At 39.0% G+C, this 22,595-nt stretch overlaps 1 long non-coding RNA gene across 1 annotated transcript in view; it reads right to left on the bottom strand.

Annotated features, from left to right (window-relative positions):
• Positions 1-22,595, bottom strand: part of LOC309665933 — a 207,809-nt gene that overhangs the window by 138,625 nt on the left and 46,589 nt on the right. Inside the window, exon 2 of the long non-coding RNA XR_014266785.1 lies at positions 116-250. This is a non-coding gene — a long non-coding RNA (uncharacterized lncRNA). The remainder of the gene's footprint in view (positions 1-115; positions 251-22,595) is intronic.

The raw sequence follows: 22,595 nt of genomic DNA, 5'->3' as shown, positions 1-22,595 counted from the left end.
TTCTCCCAGGTGAAAGATTACAGATAATGAAAAGTCATTATCTTTATCATCATCAAGCTGTTGTTTTCTGAATGCTTATCTAAATTGAAGGCTATAGCAGCTTACAAGTGCTTACCTTTGGAGCACAGGTGACAAAGGGGTAAACTGGAAGTTTCTGCTGGTAGCCTAGTGTGAAGTTGTGATCTGTATCCTGTCAACTCTTCCTCTCTCACAGAGACTGATGTTGATATTTACAGAAGATTACTGGTCCCTGAAAGAAAGACAGTAAAAACTATGCCAGTTATGTTTCAAAAGTATCAGTGGAACACGAGAGCTTCTAATTTCTATCTGCATGCCAATTTTAATGTATTCAAAAGTTCTTTTAGAAAAGTATATCTTCATCATTCAAATAATTACCCAAGTTAGAGTACTAAAATCATAGAAATCTGGAATGGAGAATGCTAAAAGAACTCTTGGGATATACTCCTTTTACAGATGAAGAAAGAATAATCACACCACTTTTCTTTAAAAAGAGAAGGCAGTTATTGGCTCCTAGAGAAGCAGCTCCCATCTCATCACACTGCTGTGTGGCGCTGCAATTCAGAATATTTATATTTTACAGAATTCTCGCTATAATGTCTAATTCCAGAAACAGCAGCTCTCCTTAATGGTATCATCTCTATTTTACAAATTTTCAGTACATTCAGATATTTATATAATTAAGAATCAATGTAGAGAAAAGGGAACCCTCCTACACTGTTGGTGGGAATGTAAGTTGGTGCAGCCACTACAGAAAACAATATGGAGGTTCCTCAGAAAACTAAAAATAGAACTACCATATGATCCAGCAATCCCACTCCTGGGAATACACCCAGACAAAACTATGATTCAAAAAGATACATGCACCCCTATGTTCATAGTAGCACTATTTACAATAGCCAAAACATGAAACAACCTAAAGGTCCATCGAAAGATGAATGGATAAAGAAGATGTGGTACATGTATACAATGGAATATTACTCGGTCATAAAAAAGAAAAAATAATGCCATTTGCAGCAACATGGATGTGACTAGAAATTATCCTACTAAGTAAGTCAGAAAGAAAAGACAAATACCGTATGATATCACTTATATGTGAAATCTAAAATATGGCACAAATGAACCTCTAAAAGAGACACAGACTCATAGACATAAAGAACAGACTTGTGTTTGCCAAGGGGTAGGGGGAAGGAAGAGGAATGGACTGGGAGTTTGGGGTTGGTAGAGGCAAACTATTACATTTAGAATTGAAAAACAAGGTCCTAATGTATGGCACAGGTAACTATATTCAATATCCTGTGATAAACCATAATGGAAAAGAATATAAAACAGAATGTATATATGTGTATAACTGAGTCACTTTGCTGTACAGCAAAGATTGACACAACATTGTATATCAACTGTACTTCAATAAAAAAATTTCATCTAAAAAGAAAGAAAGAATCAATGCCTGGACTAGACTAAATTATCAGGGGTAATTCAGATCTTTCCATTCTTTATCTCCCATCATTGGTGAAACTTAAAACTTTTATGTGGAATCTAGAGTTCACAGTTTCAACTATCTGTTTGATTTCATGTTACTGATAGGTATGAATTATATAAAATATACAATACCCCAAACAGTTGTTTTTGCACTGGTTCTACCTTTAACAGGAATGTAATTGGCAAAAAAGTATAATGGGGCTTCCCTGGTGGCGCAGTGGTTGAGAATCTGCCTGCCAATGCAGGGGACACGGGTTCGAGCCCTGGTCTGGGAAGATCCCACATGCCGCGGAGCGACTAGGCCCGTGAGCCACAATTGCTGAGCCTGCGCGTCTGGAGCCTGTGCTCCGCAACAAGAGAGGCCGTGATAGTGAGAGGCCCACGCACCACGATGAAGAGTGGCCCCCACTCACCGCAACTAGAGAAAGCCCTCGCACAGAAATGAAGACCCAACACAGCCATAAATTAAATAAATAAATTTTAAAAAAAAAAGTATAATGAAGTCAACAATGACACATGCTGGTATAAGGAAAAGGAAAACCTTCAGATTCCAACCACAGTATCCCCAGGAAAGCTGGTACTAGTAATAGCTAAAGTTAACATACTGTATTACATGCCTTAAATGAATCATAATCTAATTATCATAACTTCAAAGCAGGAGCTACGATTAATGCCATTTCTCTCTTGAGGAAACTGGGGCAGGGAGAAGTTGAGTCACTTGTCTAAGGCTACTACTCATTATGGAAGCCAGACTTTGAACTCAGGTAACCATCTTTGGAGACTTGGGCACTTAACTAGGCTCCCCCACCTCTATCTGTGAGGTCTAATGGGCTCCTGCCAAACCCCAAGAATTGCTCACTCTCTCCTGCAAACAGAGGACATACCTGGGGCTAAGGAGTGATGGAGATGGCAGGAGAGCAGAGGCTCCTATGTTCTGTTCTTCCCTCCCTCCTTCCCTCTCTTCCTCCCCAGGGATGGAATTAATGTTCCTCTGCCCCCCAGTCCACAAACTCCTTACAAGCATGACTGTAGGGCTATATGGTGTTCAGCATTCTATCTCCAGCATCTAGTACAATATGGACACATAATAGGCACTTACCATTGTATTTGTTGAATGAATGAATGAATACTTTCTGTGCTGTAAGTGTTAAATGAGACGATGTATGGGACACACAGAGCTTCCCACAATACCTGACGGATACCAGATACTTAATAAATATTAGTTGTTGCTATTCTACTATTACTGCTTACTATTACTATTATTTGTCTACAAGATAATTTTAAGCAGAATATAAATGTTTTATTTCATTGATCCTCTCATTTTAAAATTATTTTTTTTAATTAATTAATTTATTTATTTTTGGCTGCGTTGGGTCTTCGTTGCTGCACGCGGGCTTTCTCTAGTTGCAGTGAGCGGGGGCTACTCTTCGTTGCAGTGCATGGGCTTCTCATTGCGGTGACTTCTCTTGTAGTGTAGCACGGGTTCTAGGTGCGTGGGCATCAGTAATTGTGGCATGCGGGCTCAGAAGTTGTGGCTTGTGGGCTCTAGAGCACAGGCTCAGTAGTTGTGGTGCACAGGCTTTGTTGCTCTATGGCATGTGGGATCTTCCCAGACCAGGGCTGGAAACCATGTCCCCTGCATTGGCAGACGGATTTTTAACCACTGTGCAACCAGGGAAGTCCCCCTTTCATTTTTTATTTTTTAACATTTTTCTTGGAGTATAATTGCTTTATTATGGTGTGTTAGTTTCTGCTTTATAACAAAATGAATCAGTTATACATATACATATATCCCCATATCTCTTCCCTCTTGCACCTCCCTCCCTCCCACCCTCCCTTTCCCACCCTTCTAGCTGGTCACAAAGCACAGAGCTGATCTCCCTGTGCTATGTGACTGCTTCCCACTAGCTATCTATTTTACATTTGGTAGTGTATATATGTCCATGCCACTCTCTCACTTCGTCCCAGTTTACCCTTCCCCCTCCCCGTATCCTCAAGTAGGTCTGCAACTTTATTCCCATCTTGACCCTAGGTTCTTCATGATCATTTTTTTTTTGATTCCATATATATGTGTTAGCATATGGTATTTGTTTTTCTCTTTCTGACTTACTTCACTCTGTATGACAGACTCTAGGTCCATCCACCTCACTACAAATAACTCAATTTCATTTCTATTTTATGGCTGAGAAATATTCCATTGTATATATGTGCCACATCTTCTTTATCCATTCATCTGTTGATGGACACTTAGGTTGCTTCCATGTCCTGGCTATTGTAAATAGAGCTGCAATGAACATTGTGGTACATGACTGTTTTTGAAATATGGCTTTCTCAGGGTATATGCCCAGTGGGATTACTGGGTCATACGGTAGTTCTATTTTTAGTTTTTTAAGGACACTCCATACTGTTCTCCATAGTGGATGTATCAATTTACATTCCCATCAACACTGCAAGAGGGTTCCCTTTTCTCCACACCTTCTCCAGCATTTATTTTTTGTAGACTTTTTGATGATGGCCATTCTGACCAGTGTGAGGTGATACCTCATTGTAGTTTTGATGTGCATTTCTCTGATGATTAGTGATGTTGAGCATCCTTTCATGTGCTTGTTGGCAATCTGTATATCTTCTCTGGAGAAATGTCTATTTAGGTCTTCTGCCCATTTTTGGATTGGGTTGTTTGTTTGTTTGATATTGAGCTGCATGAGGTGCTTGTCAATTTTGGAGATTAATCCTTTGTCAGTTGCTTCATTTGCAAATATTTTCTCCCATTCTCAGGGTTGCTTTTCATCTTGTTTATGGTTCCCTTTGCTGTGCAAAAGATTTTGTTTCATTAGGTTCCATTTGTTTATTTTTGTTTTTATTTCCATTTCTCTAAGAGGTGAGTCAAAAAGGATCTTGCTATGATTTATGTCATAGAGTGTTCTGCCAATGTTTTCCTCCAAGAGTTTTATAATGTCTGGCCTTACATTTAGGTTTTTAATCCATTTTGAGTTTACTTTTGTGTACGGTGTTAGGGAGTGTTCTAATTTCATTCTTTTATATGTAGCTGTCCAGTTTTCCCAGCACCACTTATTGAAGAGGCTGTCTTTTCTCCATTGTATATTCTTGCCTCCTTTATCAAAGATAAGGTCACCATATGTGCATGGGTTTTTCTCTGGGTTTTCTATCCTGTTGCATTGATCTATATTTCTGTTTTTGTGCCAGTATCATACTGTCTTGATTACTGCAGCTTTGTAGTAGAGTCTGAAGTCAGGGAGCCTGATTCCTCCAGCTCCGTTTTTCTTTCTCAATATTGCTTTGGCTATTTGGGGTCTTCTGTTTCCATACAGATTGTGAAAATTTTTGTCCTAGTTCTGTGAAACATACCACTGGTAGTTTAACAGGGATTGCACTGAATCTGTAGATTGCTTTGGGTAGTAGAGTCATTTTCACAATGTTTATTCTTCCAATCCAAGAACATGGTATATCTCTCCATCTGTCTGCATCATCTTTAATTTCTTTCATCAGTGTCTTATAGTTTTCTGCATACAGGTCTTTTGTCTCCTTAGGTAGGTTTTTTCCTAGATATTTTATTCTTTTTGTTGCAATGGTAAATAGGAGTGTTTCCTTAATTTCTCTTTCAGATTTTTCATCATTAGTGTATAAGAATGCAAGAGATTTCTGTGCATTAATTTTGTATCCTGCTACTTTACCAAATTCGTTGATTAGCTCTAGTAGTTTTCTGGTAGCATCTTTAGGATTCTCTATATATAGTATCATGTCATCTGCAAACAGTGACAGTTCTACTTCTTATTTTCAGATTTGGATTCATTTTATTTCTTTTTCTTGTCTGACTGCTGTGGTTCAAACTTCCAAAACTATGTTGAATAATAGTGGGGAGAGCGGACAACCTTGTCCTGTTCCTGATCTTAGTGGAAATAGTTTCAGTTTTTGACCATTGAGAATGATGTTGGCTGTGGGTTTGTCATATATGGCCTTTATTATGTTGAGGTAAGTTCCCTCTATGCCTACTTTCTGGAGAATTTTTATCATACATGGGTGTTGAATTTTGTCGAAAACTTTTTCTTCATCTATTGAGATTATCACATGGTTTTTATCCTTCAGTTTGTTAATATGGTGTATCACGTTGATTGATTTGCATACACTGAAGAATCCTTGCATTCCTGGGATAAACCCCACTTGATTATGGTGTATGATCCTTTTACTGTGCTGTTGGATTCTGTTTGTTAGTATTTTGTTGAGGATTTTCGCATCTATGTTCATCAGTGATATTGGCCTGTAGTTTTCTTTCTTTGTGACATCTTTGTATGCTTTTGGTATCATTGTGATAGTGGCCTCATAGAATGAGTTTGGGAGTGTTCCTCCCTCTGCTACATTTTGGAAGATTTTAAGAAGAAGAGGTGTTAGCTCTTCTGTAAGTGTTTGATGGAATTTGCCTGCGAAGCCATCTGGCCCTGGGCTTTTGTCTGTTGGAAGATTTTAAAACACAGTTTCAATTCCAGTGCTTCTGATTGGTCTGTTTATATTTTCTATTTCTTCATGGTTCAGTCTCGGAAGGTTGTGCTTTTCTAAGAATGTGGCCATTTATTCCAGCTTGTCCATTTTTTGGCATATAGTTGCTTGTAGTAATCTCTCATGATCCTTTCTATTTCTGCAGTGTCAGTTGTTACTTCTCCTTTTTCATTTCTAATTCTGTTGATTTGAGTCTTCTCCCTTTTTCTCTTGATGAGTCTGGTTAATGGTTTATCAATTTTGTTTATCTTCTCAAAGAACCAGCTTTTAGTTTTATTGATCTGTGCTATTGTTTCCTTCATTTCTTTTTCATTTATTTCTGATGTGATCTTTAGGATTTCTTTCCTTCTGCTAACTTTGGGGGTTTTTTTGTTCTTCTTTCTCTAATTGCTTTAGGTGTAAGGTTAGGTTGTTTATTTGAGATGTTTCTTGTTTCTTGAGGTAGGATTGTATTGCTATAAACTTCCCTCTTAGAACTGCTTTTGCTGCATCCCATAGGTTTTGGGTCATCGTGTTTTCATTGTCATTTGTTTCTAGGTATTTTTTTTAAATTTCCTCTTTGATTTCTTCAGTGATCTCCTGGTTATTTAGTACCGTATTGTTTAGCCTCCATGTGTTTGTATTTTTTACAAGTTTTTTCCTGTAACTGATATCTAGTCTCATAGCGTTGTGGTCAGAAAAGATACTTGATATGATTTCAATTTTCTTAAATATACCAAGGCTTGATTTGTGACCCAAGATATGATTTATCCTGGAGAATGTTCCATGAGCACTTGAGAAGAAAGTGTATTCTGATGTTTTTGGATGAAATGTCCTATAAATATCAATTAAGTCCATCTTGTTTAATGTCATTTAAAGCTTGTGTTTCATTATTTTCATTTTGGTTGATCTGTCCATTGGTGAAAGTGGGGTGTTAATGTCCCCTACTATTATTGTGTTACTGTCAATTTCCCCTTTTATGGCTGTCAGCATTTCCCTTTTGTATTGAGGTGCTCCTATGTTGGGTGCATAAATATTTACAATTGTAATACCTTCTTCTTGGATTGATCCCTTGATCATGATGTAGTGTCCTTCTTTGTCTCTTGTAATAGTCTTTATTTTAAAGTCTATTTTGTCTGATATGAGAATTGCTACTCCAGCTTTCTTTTGATTTCCATTTGCATGGAATATCTTTTTCCATCCCCTCACTTTCAGTCTGGATGTGTCCCTAGGTCTGAAGTGGGTCTCTTGTAGACAGCATACATACAGGTCTCGTTTTTATATCCATTATGCCAGGCTCTGTCTTTTGGTTGGAGCATTTAATCCATTTACATTTAAGGTAGTTATCAATATGTATGTTCCTATTACGATTTTCTTAATTGTTTTGGGTTTGTTATTGTAGGTCTTTTCCTTCTCTTGTGTTTCCTGCCTAGAGAAGTTCCTTCGGCATTTGCTGTAAAGCTGGTTTGATGGTGATGAATTCTCTTAGCTTTTGCTTGTCTGTAAAGGTTTTAATTTCTCCATTGAATCTGAATGAGATCCTTGCTGGGTAGAGTAATCTTGGTTGTAGGTTTTTCCCTTTCATCACTTTAAAGATGTCCTGCCACTCCCTTCTGGCTTGCAGAGCTTCTGCTGAAAGATCAGCTGTTAACCTTATGGGGATTCCCTTGTGTGTTATTTGTTGTTTTTCCCTTGCTGCTTTAAATATTTTTTCTTTGTATTTAATTTTTGATAGTTTGATTAGTATGTGTCTTGGCATGTTTCTCCTTGGATTTATCCTGTATGGGATGCTCTGCACTTCCTGGACTTGATTGGTTATTTCCTTTCCCATATTAGGGAAGTTTTCAACTATAATGTCTTCAAGTATTTTCTCAGTCTCTTTCTTTTTCTCTTCTTCTTCTGGGACCCCTATAATTCGAATGTTGGTGGCTTTAATGTTGTCCCAGAGGTCTCTGAGACTGTCCTCAATTCTTTTCATTCTTTTTGCTTTATTCTGCTTTGTGGTAGTTATTTCCACTATTTTATCTTCCAGGTCACTTATCTGTTCTTCTGCCTCAGTTATTCTGCTACTGATTCCTTCTAGAGAATTTTTAATTTCATTTATTGTGTTGTTCATCAGTGTTTTTTTGCTCTTTAGCTCTTCTAGGTCCTTGTTAAACATTTCTTGTATTTTCTCCATTCTATTTCCAAGATTTTGGATCATCTTTACTATCGTTATTCTGAATTCTTTTTCAGGTAGACTGCCTATTTCCTCTTCATTTGTTAGTTCTGGTGGGTTTTCACCTTGCTCCTTTATCTGCTTTGTGTTTCTGTGTCTTCTCATTTTGCTTAACTTCTTGTGTTTGGGGTCTCCTTTTTGCAGGCTGCAGGTTCGTAGTTCCTGCTGTTTTCGGTGTCTGTCCCCATTGCCTAAGGTTGGTTCAGTGGGTTGTGTAGGCTTCCTGGTGGAGGGGACTAGTGCTTGTGTTCTGGTGGATGAGCCTGGATCTTGTCTTTCTGGTGTGCAGGTCCACGTCTGGTGGTGTGTTTTGGGGAGTCTGTGACCTTATTTTGATTTTAGGCAACCTCTCTGCCAATGGGTGGGGTTGTGTTCCTGTCCTGTTAGTTGTTTGGCATAGGGTGTCCAGCACTGTAGCTTGCTGGTTGTTGAGTGGAGCTGGGTCTTGGCGTTGAGATGGAGGTCTCTGGGAAATGTTTGCCATTTGATATTACGTGGGGCTGGGATGTCTCTAGTGGACCAATGCCCTGAACTTGGCTCTCCCACCTAGAGGCTGGAGCACCAAGAGCCTGTCATCCACATGGCTCAGAATAAAAGGAAAGAAAGTAAGAAAGAGAGAATGAAAGAGAGAAAGAGAGAGAGAGAAAGAGAGGAAGGGAGGAAGAAAGGAAGGGAGGGAGAAAGAAAGAAAGAAAGAAAGAAAGAAAGAAAGAAAGAAAGAAAGAAAGAAAGAAAGAAAGAAAGAAAGAAAGAAAGAAAGAAAGAAAGAAAGAAAGGAAGGAAGGAAGGAAGGAAGGAAGGAAGGAAGGAAGGAAGGAAGGAAGGAAGAAAGAAAAGAATAAAAGAAAGGAAGAAAGATAAAATAAAATAAAATAAAGTTATTAAAATAAAAAACAAAAAAGAATTTTAAAAAAATTTTTAAGTAAAAAAAAAAAAGAAGAGAACAAGCAAACCAGAAAGCAAATCCACCAACGATAACAAGCGCTGAAAACTATACTAAAAAAAAGAAAAAGAAAAGAAAAAAAACGGACAGACAGAACCGTAGGACAAATGGTAAAAGCAAAGCTATACAGACAAAATCACACACAGAAGCATACACATACACACTCACAAAAGGAGAAAAAGGGGAAAAATATATATATATCATTGCTCCCAAAGTCCGCCTCCTCAATTTAGGATGATTCGTTGTCTATTCAGGTATTCCACAGATGCAGGGTACATCAAGTTGATTGTGGAATGTTAATCCGCTGCTCCTGAGGCTGCTGGGAGAGATTTCCCTTTCTCTTCTTTGTTCGCACAGCTCCCGGGGTTCAGCTTTGGATTTGGACCCGCCTCTGTGTGTAGGTCGCCTGAGGGCATCTGTTCTTCGCTCAGACAGGACGGGGTTAAAGTAGCAGCTGATTCGGGAGCTCTGGCTCACTCAGGCCGGGGGGAGGGAGGGGTACGGATGCAGGGCGAGCCTGCAGCGGCAGAGGCCGGCATGACTTTGCACCAGCCTGAGGCGTGCTGTGCGTTCTCCGGGGAAGTTGTCCCTGAATCACGGGACCCTGGCAGTGGCGGGCTGCACAGGCTCCCAGGAGGGGCGGTGTGGACAGTGACCTGTGCTTGCACACAGGCTTCTTGGTGGCTGCAGTAGCAGCCTTAGCGTCTCATGCCCATCTCTGGGGTCCGTGCTGATAGCCTGGCTCACGCCCGTCTCTGGAGCTCCTTTAAGCTGTGCTCTTAATCCCCTCTCCTCGTGCACCAGGAAACAAAGAGGTAAGAAAAAGTCTCCTGCCTCTTGGGCAGCTCAAGAATTTTTCCCGGACTCCCTCCCGGCTAGCTGTGGTGCACTAGCCCCCTTCAGGCTGTGTTCACGCACCAACCCCAGTCCTCTCCCTGGGATCCGACCGAAGCCCGAGCCTCAGCTCCCAACCCCGCCCGCCCCGGCAGGTGAGCAGACAAGCCTCTTGGGCTGGTGAGTGCTGGTCGGCACCGATCCTCTGTGCAGGAATCTCTCCGCTTTGCCCTCCACACCGCTGTGGCTGCGCTCTCTTCCGCTCCGAAGCTTCCCTCCTCCGCCACCCGCAGTCTCCGCCCGCGAAGGGGCTTCCTAGTGTGTGGAAACCTTTCCTCCTTCACAGCTCCCTCCCACTGGTGCAGGTCCCATCCTATTCTTTTGTCTCTGTTTTTTCTTTTTTCTTTTGCCCTACCCAGGTACGTGGGGAGTTTCTTGCATTTTGGGAGGTCTGAGGTCTTCTGCCAGCGTTCAATAGGTGTTCTGTAGGAGCTGTTCCACATGTAGATGTATTTCTGATGTATTTGTGGGGAGGAAGGTGATCTCCACGTCTTACTCTTCCACCATCTTGAAGCTCCTCCCCCCACTCATTTTTTAAATTTATCTCTTGTTACATGACCTTTAGATTTTATTTTATTCAATTTAATTAATTTTGTTATTAAGCCTAGGTGTGACCATTTTTTTCACATCATAAACAAAAGTGTGATGATGATTATTCTTATTTGACCTCAACACATATGCAAAATTATTACTTTTTGATAAATATTAGAAGTGGAATTGCTGGGTCAAAACATATACAAAATTCTAATGTTTTTAATGGTTATTTAAAAGGACTACATTTCTAAAATCTCTGATAAAAGTTCATCAATCATAACTCAGACTAGATGTGCCCATTTCTTATCCTGGAATAAAATGATTTAATAAGAGAAAGATACTACATGCACAAGGCTGTTTTTTCCCACATCATTTAAAATGTCAACAATTCAAAACTACTAAAATATCCTGCAATAAAGAAGTCTTTAAGTAAATTATTGTAAATCAACATAATGGAACACTGTGTAGCAATTAGAATAACAATTCAATGACTATAGAGAAACATGGAAAATATAAAAGCATGAGGAAATGTTTGACACACAATATTAAATAATTAAGGGGAAAAAATAATGAAAAGAAAATTTTCAAAAATAACAGTAAGAGTGGTCATCTTTTTATTTTCCAAAAATAGTTAAATGTAAGGAGTACCACATTCTAATAAACTTTTTGTTTACACGGACAGGAGTAGACAATATAAATGGGATCATTACTGAAATTACAATTTTAAGGTTCGCTATTTTAAAACCTGCCATTAACTTGTATTGGATGGTTCGCTGATGCTAAACTGAGTTTTCTACAAATTAGTGAAACTGAATTATGAATTTCTTCTAATATCTATTGAAATCAGCCTTTTATATTAGCACAGCACTTTTTGTTAGCACAACATTCAGAAGGTACAAACAATATTAACAGTGCAAGCTACTAAAATACTGTATTAATGTAATGCAGAGTGTCCTTGTTCTACTCATCTTTCTTTCTAGGAAACTGACCAGAGCCCACTTGAGTCCTACTATCCTTGTCCTTGGGGATGGCATGGGGATATGAGTCCCCCCTCCATTTCATCCCTCTTCTTTACTTCAGCTCGATTATCAATTGCCCAATCTTATTCAAGTCTTGGAAGGAGGCTTTTGAGTCAATCTTGAAAAGAGCCATTTAAATTCTGACCACTGAGCCACTTCGAAAGCTGGATCACCTTGGTGACTACCTAGTCTTTCCAAGTCTTCACATCCTCAGCTATCTATGGAAACAACACCATCTGTATCATATAGAATCTGGGGGTTAAATGATGAAACGGGGCAAAGAGCCTACACATGCTCTGCCCCTTCTGTGCTGAAATTCTGGAGCAAATTCCCCTCAGTGGGCTTTGCCATTTTAAAGTCAAGATCCACTGGGAATCTGAGGACGTCTAAGGATGCACTGTGCAGAGAGAAGCAGGGCCATCCTCACAAAATGTGGTGTACAATTTCAAGGGTTTCAAGGACCCCGGGGGAAGACCTTCCATTCACTGCCTAGTACACCACAGACCAACGGCTAGGAACCCCTAGGATGGTGCAGAATCTCTAATGAGGAACAGTGAAAGCAAATGTGGAAAAGAACAAAAACAAAGAGATCATGAGGTGAAGGATCAAAGGAGGAAAAACAACTAAAAAAAAAAGAAATAAATGAGCAAAGAAAAAAAAGGCAAGATGTGGAAATTTGGTTCAGGTAGAGGGAATATGTAAGAAGTATGGATCCATTTGTCTCCATTTTCCCCAGCCTAAGTGGAATTACCTGTTAGTCATGGATTTAAGTAATTTGCAGAGTGCTTAAATAGTTAATCGTAGCCTTAGAAACATTTGACAACAAAGTGTACGCTAATCCAAAATATAATCAAGTTGTAAAAGCCAAACTGACCTTCCAGATGTCAAGGATGAATAATTCAAGTCAGCCCTTCCCCAGCCCCGCATCCAATGCATTACACTGATGAGGCTTCGCCTTCCTGCTTGGCTTCACCATTTAGGTTAAGGGGACCATGGTTTCTGGAGGCGTGTTTGAACCACATACACAAACAAATTAGCTTAATTATTTACTGCTTTCCCAACTCAGATGAAATGATTCTGTTTTTTTTTTTTTAAAGTGACTCCCAAAAAACAACAATCTCAAAGCCAAGCGAGAGCTCGCCCCTGGTGCATCTCCTGCTACTCTGTTGCTCTGTGTCAGCCCTGATTCAAGGACAGATTTCTGGTATATCTGCTATTTTCCTTCTCTCCTCTCTTCCCTGAGGTTAGCGCCCTGCCCAACTAAAGGAAGAAGCTTACTTTCACATGCACTCTCAGGGCTGGTGTCAAGCAGACCTGCACACACTGGAGGATCCCCTCTGGCTCTCACATGGCCTTGTTTCCCGTTTCCAGGCATAAGTAGAATTCTCTATCAGGGAAGCCACGACGATGGGCTTTTACCAGAATTTATATTGCAACCCAGTGGTTCTCCACCAGGGGTGATTTTGTCCCCAGGAGTGATTTGGCAATATCTGCAGACATATTTGGTTGTCGCAACTGGTGGAGAAGGGGGAGCTGTTACTGGCATCTACTGGGTAGAGCCCAGGGATGTTGCTAAATATCCTGCAATGCACAGCACAGTCCCCCATACAATTGATCAGGCCTCACATGTCAATAGCGCCAAGGTTGAAAAACCCTGCTGTAACCCCAGAGTTAGAATATGAAAAATTTGAGAGGACTGTTTCCATCTGTGATTTCTCTTCACTCCATTCACAACACCTAGTATTTGTCTAGGTGTCTCTTCCCAAGCTGCACACTGAGTTTCTAATGGACCCAGAAAATCTCCTTACATGGGTTACCTCGTAGGATGGGGGAAATGACAGGGAACGCTCCCACTCTCCATACTTAGTCTGGTGCCCAGGAAAGAGAATGGCTGGAAGGAAGGCTGGGAAGGAATCCCAGGTGTACTACCTAAGGGCCAACTGAGTTGGAAAAGATGCTTAACCTTCCTGAATCTGAGCTCCTCAGTAATAAAATGAGAACGGGAGAATGGATCTTGTTCAGATTAAACAATATATATCTGTGTCTGACCCACTGTTTGCCAAAGTAGGTACTCAATAAATGCTATTATTAATACTTTATATCAATAGATCCCAAACTGTATTATGCATAATTAACCTGGGGAGATTATTAAAATTCACACTGTCAGCTCCTAACTGCAGAGGTTCTGATCTCCTATGGCAGGAGTATTTACCTAGAATCTGCATTTTTTAGAAGAAACCCAGTGATTCTGACCTACATGGTCTGTGGCCCATATGTTAAGAAACTCTGCAGCCCAGGGGTTGGCACTGGACTTCCCCAAATATTCTCAACCAGATGCTCTCTGACTCCTTGCACCTCCGGAGAGAAAGCAAAATTATGATATGTCTTCTTGCCTTCTGTTTTCTCTAGAATCTAAATTCTGGGATAATTTACCTCAAGAGTCTCACTTTCCCCAACCTTATGCCCTCCTCTATGAGAGCCATCAGCTAACTCACTGACATTTCCATCTCTTATTCTGTATAAAGAAAGAGAGCATTTGGCCATATGGGCCCACAGATAAAAACTCAGGAGACAGGAAAAGTGGCATATGCTTATTTACCCTCAGAAAGCATCACGAAGTCATGGAAAAATCTGTCTTTGGAGTCAAAGAGACTGGAGTTTCCATCTTAGCACCGCCCTTTGCTTGCCCCGGAGCCCCAGTATCCTCAGGTGTAAAAGGGGAATGGAAACATACATCTTTCACTAGCCGGTGCTCTCAATTACCTATTCCACAATGGTTAGTCAAACCGGGATTAGGTCCTCCTGGGTGTGGCAGACAGCGCTAGTTACTCATCCATTCTTCCATTGTGGCTTGCTAACAGAAGCCCATCATTTGACAGAAGGCAGCAATGCATCCAGATAAAGAGCAACATACCTAACTCTTACTCACAGCTACGAGTGGGCCCGTGACTGGCCACTAAGTCCCAAGATGAATTCAGTTGAGTGTTTCTAGGAAAGTACTGCTTCCCTTTCTCCCTTTTCCCTTTTCTTCATGTTCTTCCTCCCTTTTCTCATCCCTTTTCTTTCTCCTCCGACGAATACTCTTTCTACTAACTGGAATGTGTCTGTGAGGCTGGGGGTGGAGGTGGGCCATTATATCCATGAAGATGAAAGCCTGTGCTAAGGATGATGGAGCAAGAAGCCTGGGTCTTTGGTGGCGTCTTTAAAGCAGTCTTGGACTTTCTACCTCTAGATTCAGTGCTACATGACAATAATAAGCCCCCATTTGTTTAAACCACTATTACAGTTTTGTACTACAAGCATAATCCCTACCCAAAGCACTGCTGTGGAATAGAAGTACTTCATCCCAGCCAGAAGACTACTAACACTAGCAAGATCCAGCCTCCCTACATTAAACCTCTGGCTTTTGTAGGCCTCCTCTTTGATTGGAACTTTCTAACTCAGATCTACCCTCTGGAATATTCTCTTCCAAGGTGTAGCCAGTTGGGTGAACTTCTGACCTACTATTTATCTTAAAGTGTTTCATTTTTCTTTCTTGGATCTTTCTCCTGGTCTCATTTTACCTTCCTGATTCTGATACTATTCTTCAACCAGAATGAAATGGTTGGCTCCCTATTAAGGAAGCTGTTTTGGTCCGCAGGGAAGTGACCAAGATGTGGAGTGAGGTGCAAGAGGGCAAAATTTAAGGAAGCACTTACTCACAGGTCCTGCAAGCAAAGAGTCAGTTATGTTAGGGTAAGTACCTCCTTAAATTGCCTCACTAGCCTCATCCTAGTGGCCCTCCCACCCCCCCCACACTCCTCCAGCCTTGCCCCTATGACCAGCTTCTGGGATGGACCTGACCTTTAATTCCAGTGTTTGTCAAACTGCAATTCATGACCACTATCTTTTAGTAAGATTTCTATAATGGACATATATTTTAAAAGATGATATATAACAGAAAATACTGGAAAGCATCCATTGCATAGAAAGCATTCTTTACTGTAGTAAGGGTAAGTATGGTTACTTTTGTTTCAGCTATACATATAAATATGTATGTATGTATGTATGTATGTGTAGTGCTGGGCTATGAGATAAAATGTAATACTTACTGTAGATTACGGTCCAGTAATTTTGAAGAAAAAAAAAAAAAAGTTCTGTTCTTTGCTCCCAGTTAATAATCCCTCTTGATCTAGGTTTCTCACCTTCACACTAGCTATTTTCTAAATTTCACCTGCTAACTTAGCTTATTTATGTTATAGAATATTTAGCATATATTAGCAACAAGGAGCTTATGTATGTGGGATATAAGGATTCACAAAGTTTAAAGTTGTTCAGAATGATGGAGTTCTTCACAGAGTTATGGGAGAACTTCTCAGGAGTACTTAACAGCTTACTTTTATTCTTTATTTTATAAAGATTGTTTACCTTCTTAAGACTATTAATATCCCTGTATGTGTTCCTTTGAAGGAATCAACTTGATCAGTTCCAGCGTTTTGAGATCATAAAGTAGGTCAAGCCTTTATAATTATATTAGGAGCTTTGGGGAACATCAATCTAGTTTTCCAAATCCAATTTCTGAAAGAGCCAATCCTCAACTTCTATAAAACTTGAAGTTTTCGGCACACTTAGAAAACATAAAAAACATCTTTGATTCTTAGAATGACTCATATTGTAACAGTGACTTCTATTTCTGCTAATGTTTATATTGGTGCTCAAGATTTTGCAAGGGTTTATAAGAGTTTATATGATCTATTCCACCTGAGAAGCCAATACAGATATAGGAGATATCTACTGCAATTCCATATAACGTATGAAGCAAATGAAATATGACATGTGGCCTTAAGACCACAACAAAGACAAGGAAGAAGAAAAAAGTATTTGTAATCGCAAATGCAGTAAATATAACAAAGAGTTATCCAAGTAGCTGATGGAAAGTAAAGTACAGCATTGGCTTGTTTGCAAAATGATGCCTAACGGAGCTAATTTATTGCTCTTTCACCTTGGCATGCTCTAGCCAATCATGTCCACACAAAGTACCAGGGACAGGATGATACAAAGAGTTAGAGAATGTTTTCTTACTGTGGATGTTGAGCCTTCAGAGCCCTTCAGGGGAGGTTTGTCCAAACCCTAAGTAACAACTGCTTGCTGCCTTGGCACATTGTAGGCACTCACTGAATGAGTGTAGAAGCAATGAATGAATGCTTGACCAAGGACAGGCAAATTTAGATGCATTTTTGATCATTCACCAATCAGACTACTTACAAAACTGCCTGAGTCCACTAAGAAATCCAAAAATATTTACTAAAGTATCTTTTTCATTTACTCTGAATCATATGGGAATTCAGGAGATTCAGGTTCATATATTTTGTATTCACTTACATTAATACATTAAAATGTTATCGGTAACTAATTGCTCTGTAGAGATTCATTGCCTTTGAAGCCATTTGGAAAATAAGACTTTTATGTTTCAAACAAGAAGTTTTGTTTTGCCAAGAGTAAAACTCTTGAACACAAACACATTACAAATGGACTTTTAATGACGTTCCAAATGTGATTCCGTTGCTTGTGGTTTTTCTATTTTATGCATTTGTATGTAAATTGTACTTTATGGAATAAGACAGAGGTGGGAGAGTTTTTCTCCTTAACCTGTTCATTGTTTCCCTTCTTTGCTTCCATGTTAGAAAATTTATGAGCATGGATGATGCAAAAATCATTATCACTGTGCTAAGTGGCTTGGCATGACTACAACCTCCAAATTCAATTCAACAAACATTTATGCAGCACATGCTAAGTGCTTCACACATTAACTGGAAACCTATAGTATTCTAGGCACTTCACAATGCAAACTTTTGAGGTGCCTCCTATTGGCCATGGTTCAAAACTGAATTAGACACTCTTCCTACCCTCACAAATTTCAAACTACTTTATTAACCACCACATATGACCTTTGAAACAAAGTGGTTAAATCGTTTACTGCTTCTGCTATTTCCTTGCTTCCAACTGAATATTAAGTATGTCACAAGATATTTCATCTCTGGAAATTTATTCCCCTTCTCCCCAGATTGGATGATTCACGTTATCTTCAAAAATGTTTTGGGGTTATGATCATACAAGTCCTAACAAGAGTGAGTTCTTCAGCATTGTCAGCATGAAAAGGCAAGTCATTCTCTGCTCACTTTTAATGTGTGACTCTTCAAATGTCATTTTTCTAGTTCTCTGGCTTTCACTTTCCTTCTATGTAAATGAGGTTGGCTCAGTGACAGTGATCACCCCTCGATCTCTCATCCTATAAGTCTGTTTACACAGCTTGTTTGGTCACTGGACACTTGTACATAAGAATCTATGAAATAAGTTTGCTGGAACTAAACTTTAAAAAAAAAAAAGGAGGTTCCTTAAAAAACTAAAAACAGAACTACCATAGGACCCAGCAATCCCACTGCTGGGCATATAACCTGAGAAAACCATAATTCAAAAAGAGTCATGTACCACAATATTCACTGCAGCACTATTTACAATAGCCAGGACATGGTAGCAACCCAAGTGTCCATAGACAGATGAACGGATAAAGAAGATGTGGCACATATATACAATGGAATATTACTCAGCCATAAAAAGAAATGAAATTGAGTTATTTGTAGTGAGGCGGATGGACCTAGAGTCTGTCATACAGAGTGAAGTCAGAAAGAGAAAAACAAATACCGTATGCTAACACATATATATGGAATCTAAAAAAAAAAAAAAAATTGTTCTAATGAACCTAAGGGCAGGACAGGAATAAAGACACAGATGTAGAGAATGGACTTGAGGACACGGGGAGGGGGAAGGGTAAGTTGGGACGAAGTGAGAGAGTAGCACTGACATATATACACTACCAAATGTAAAACAGATAGCTAGTGGGAAGCAGCTGCATAGCACAGGGAGATCAGCTCGGTGCTTTGTGTCTACCTAGAGGGGTGGGATAGGGAGGGTGGGAGGGAGATGCAAGATGGAGGGGATATGGGGATATATGTATACATATAGCTGATTCACTTTCTTATACAGCAGAAACTAACACAACACTGTAAAGCAATTATACTCCAATAAAGATGTTAAAAAAATAAATTATAGGCACTTAAAGATCAAGGGCTCCCTGTTTGGTGCCTAATAATAATAACGGTAAATAACCAATAATTATAGCTGCTACAAAATTTTTCAGAACAATGGGGAGAAACTAACATTTATTGAATGTACTTAGCAATAGAACAGAGGCATCAATTTATGATGTGTGGGTCAAATGCTGCTCAACTGCCTGAATAGTTTAGCAAAAATCTTGTATGTATTTGTAAGGCCTGTAAAACATCTGAGAAGTTTGGTCTAAATGTCTAAAAAAATAAATGCACTTGCAAAAGAAAAAAAAAAAGTCCCCGTCCTACCACATGTCATGTCTGCCCACAGGCAATAAGAATCCTTTTCTGGTTATGAAAGAATTAATGCATTCTTCATGTTTTTAGCAGTTTACATCATCTCTGATGACATTTAGGCTAAGAAAGCTATCAAAAGATTCCCAGGAAAATATGTCAACTTGTGCAGGGACTGTGCAAAACGATTAAATCCCATATGTGTGGGGGGTTATATTTATGTCTGTTTAGCCATATACACATGTGGATATGTGTATATGGATATACACATATCCACATGTGTATATGGATATATGTGTATACATATACATATATGTATATGTATGTGGACAGAAATAGGTATATTTCTGTGTGTAGAAATATGTATATCTCTATGCACAGCTCTGTATTTATGTCTTTATGTGCATATGCATAAATACCTTATTATATGCTAAGTGCCAGGGTTGTGTTAATGCTCTATATACATTTTCTCATAAAATCCTCACAGCATACCTACAAGGTAAATATTTTTTAAGAAAACAGGTTTGAAAGACAGAACACAATTTGCCCAAAGTCACAATAAGACAGTGACAGAGCCAGAATTAAAACCAGTTTATCCAACTGTGAAGCAGGAACACCAACATTTTATATACATATAAGAGAGAAATGTCATGTAACTTATAAATTGTTGGAAACCGAACTGTTAAGAGATGATTGCAGGAATGTTTGCTTCAGTAAGAAAATATGTCAATCATGGAGGTATAAATTTGCCCCCAAAATACTTCACTGAAACTCTACCATCCTTATGCTGGTAGAGAAGGCATCTCTGTTAAGATAAAACTAATCAGAATTGGAATATATTCATTTAAAAACCACATACAATATATTGCTCATCAGTTAATAATTTTCCTCCTTAGAACAAGAATGGCATAACCAACAAAACAACTGTGATGATATGGAAAACATCTGGAAAAGCATTCACACCATCTTCAATTATGAGGGTTCCCTTATGTTCTACTTTCTTTAGTAAAAATGATACCAATTCACATTTCACATGTTCAAATGCAAATACACAAAATAATGACCAAAACAATGTCAGAATTAGTGGATTACTTCGGATAACTGTGTCTTGTTCACCTCATTTAGTTGGTGTCCCCCAAGAATCTTGAGATATCCAAACAACACTATTAACAATGAGCAGAATTGAATTTTGCTATGTAATATTTTATCACCAACCCGGGACTTCCATACTATCCTGCTCAGGATTTATTGGGGGGCCAAAAATTCAATGCAATGTTAGCCTAAGAAACATACAATATATTTCATACACTATCTGTTGTGTTTAAATTTCTATGCAACTGTATTTACATTGGTTATTGACAGAGATTTCCCTAGCCATAAGCATTGCATTAGAACATAATTTTTTTTTAAGTTGACTGCTTTACTTTCCAAATATTTGAACTAGTTTCCAAAGGATTTTGCCATAAAGGATAAAATAGAAACATACACATCAACTTTTTAATATGAAGCCTAGTTAACCAAAGGGTGGTGTTCCATTTCTATAATTAGGAAAGGACTGCCCCTATCAGCTGTTATATTAGGTGACCTCTGGCAGGTTACTCAGTCTTTAGATAAGCGTTTCTCAGTGAGAGGTGGAGATACAAGTAAAAAATCTATCACACTGCTATCCATCTCTTCCCAAGCATGTTGGAATCTTGAGTTGGAGGGAGTAGGCATATATTTTAAACATCACATTGAGTATTACAATAATTTTTTTAAATTCTTCTTACAGTGAAATTACAGACTAAAATTGGCAAAGTCTCAACTGGTATCATTAATCACAGGTAGATTTTGTGGTTTCAACTAGGAGATAAAGGACATAACATTTCTAGGAGGACATCACATTTTTTACAATTTTTAATAGCCATGGACATACATGGATTTAGGAAGGAGGAAAAAGTTTTTTGAGAAACATGGCTTTAGATGACTTTTAAATCAGCCCTAAACATTCTCTGTACTGTGACTTATGATTTAGGCTCTGCACCTTGACTCCTGAATATACTATCGGACGCTAACTGGGCTGCCTTGCTTTTTACCCTCAGAGTTTTGCAGGAACTCTGGGAATGCTGTCCAGATAAGAAAACACACTTTACTGGAGATTCCTGAGATGTTTCTAAAACCCTCCTGAATCAAACAGAGCGTTACAGGAGCAGATTACAAAGATAACATCTGCCAGGGAAAATATATCTTTGAGATTCCCTCTGACTAATGAATCTCTGTGTCCTTTGAAAGTGAAAGGAAAAGGAGATCTGGAAGCCCAAAATATCACAAATGTTTTGGTACCTAGTAAACAGCTCTGTGCTGGTCTTGGGTGGTTCATACTGACTTGCATGAGTCCACTGTGAATATCTCTACCCAGTAGCTTGAAATCAGTCATGATGGGAGTCTTTATACCACAGAAACTATCAAGTGCTACATATCAATCCCTTCACCCTCACCTCGAAACATGACTGTTAAACATTTATACTAACAATTATGGAGGAGATGGGGAGGATTGCCTAAGGACCTTTATTTTTGAGTCTTCCATATAATAAGAATGTCATGGTTTACTGTTTGTTTTATTTGATAAGTTTCTCTGTAAGGTTTATGATGGAAATTTCATTATCAACCTAAGTGAAATGTCATTCCAGCAATATTTTTCACTGTTTTAAGGACTGAACTTATATGTGTATGCCTGGCAGAGAAAGATCTTAGATAATATAAGAGTGTTTACTCAGGTAATTACCAGCTGGTTCCATGCTCTCTGGTTTTAATACTGACAGAGTTTCCCCAGCAGGTCCAGAATTCTTGGAAATGTAATGGCAACAGTCATGTTTCTAGAGCCCTTCAACCTTTTGACCTTTGGCCTTTGACATAAATTGCAGCAATATCTTTTTTAAGCCATCTCTTACAGTAATGGAAATACAAAATAAATAAACAAATGGGACTTAATTAAACCCAAAAGCTTTTGCACAGCAAAGGAAACCATAAACAGGACAAAAAGACAACTCTCAGAATCGGAGAAAATATTTGCAAACGAAGCAACGGACAAAGGATTAATCTCCAAAATATATAAACAACTCATGCAGCTCAATATCAAAAAAACAAACAATCCAATCCAAAAATGGGTGGAAGATCTAAATAGACATTTCTCCAAAGAAGACATACAGATGGCCAAGAAACACATGAAAAGCTGCTCAACATCATTAATTATTAGAGAAATGCAAATCAAAACTACAATGAGGTATCACCTCACACCAGTCAGGATGGCCATCATCAAAAAATCTACAAACAATAAATGCTGGAGAGGGTGTGGAGAAAAGGGAACCCTCTTGCACTGTTGGTGGGAATGTAAATTGATACATCCACTATGGAGAACAGTATGGAGGATCCTTAAAAAGCTAAAAACAGAATTACCATATGACCCAGCAATCCCGCTACTGGGCATATACCCAGAGAAAACCATAATTCAAAAAGACACATGCACCCCAATGTTCACTGCAGCAGTATTTACAATAGCCAGATCATGGAAGCAACCTAAATGTCCATCAACAGACGAATGGATAAAGAAGATGTGGTACATATATACAATGGAATAT

This window comes from Balaenoptera physalus, assembly GCF_965194825.1.
Source record: "Balaenoptera physalus genome assembly, chromosome: 8".
Lineage (NCBI taxonomy): Eukaryota > Metazoa > Chordata > Mammalia > Artiodactyla > Balaenopteridae > Balaenoptera > Balaenoptera physalus.
Note: the sequence above shows the minus strand (reverse complement) of the source record. Positions and strands in the feature narration are given on the sequence as shown.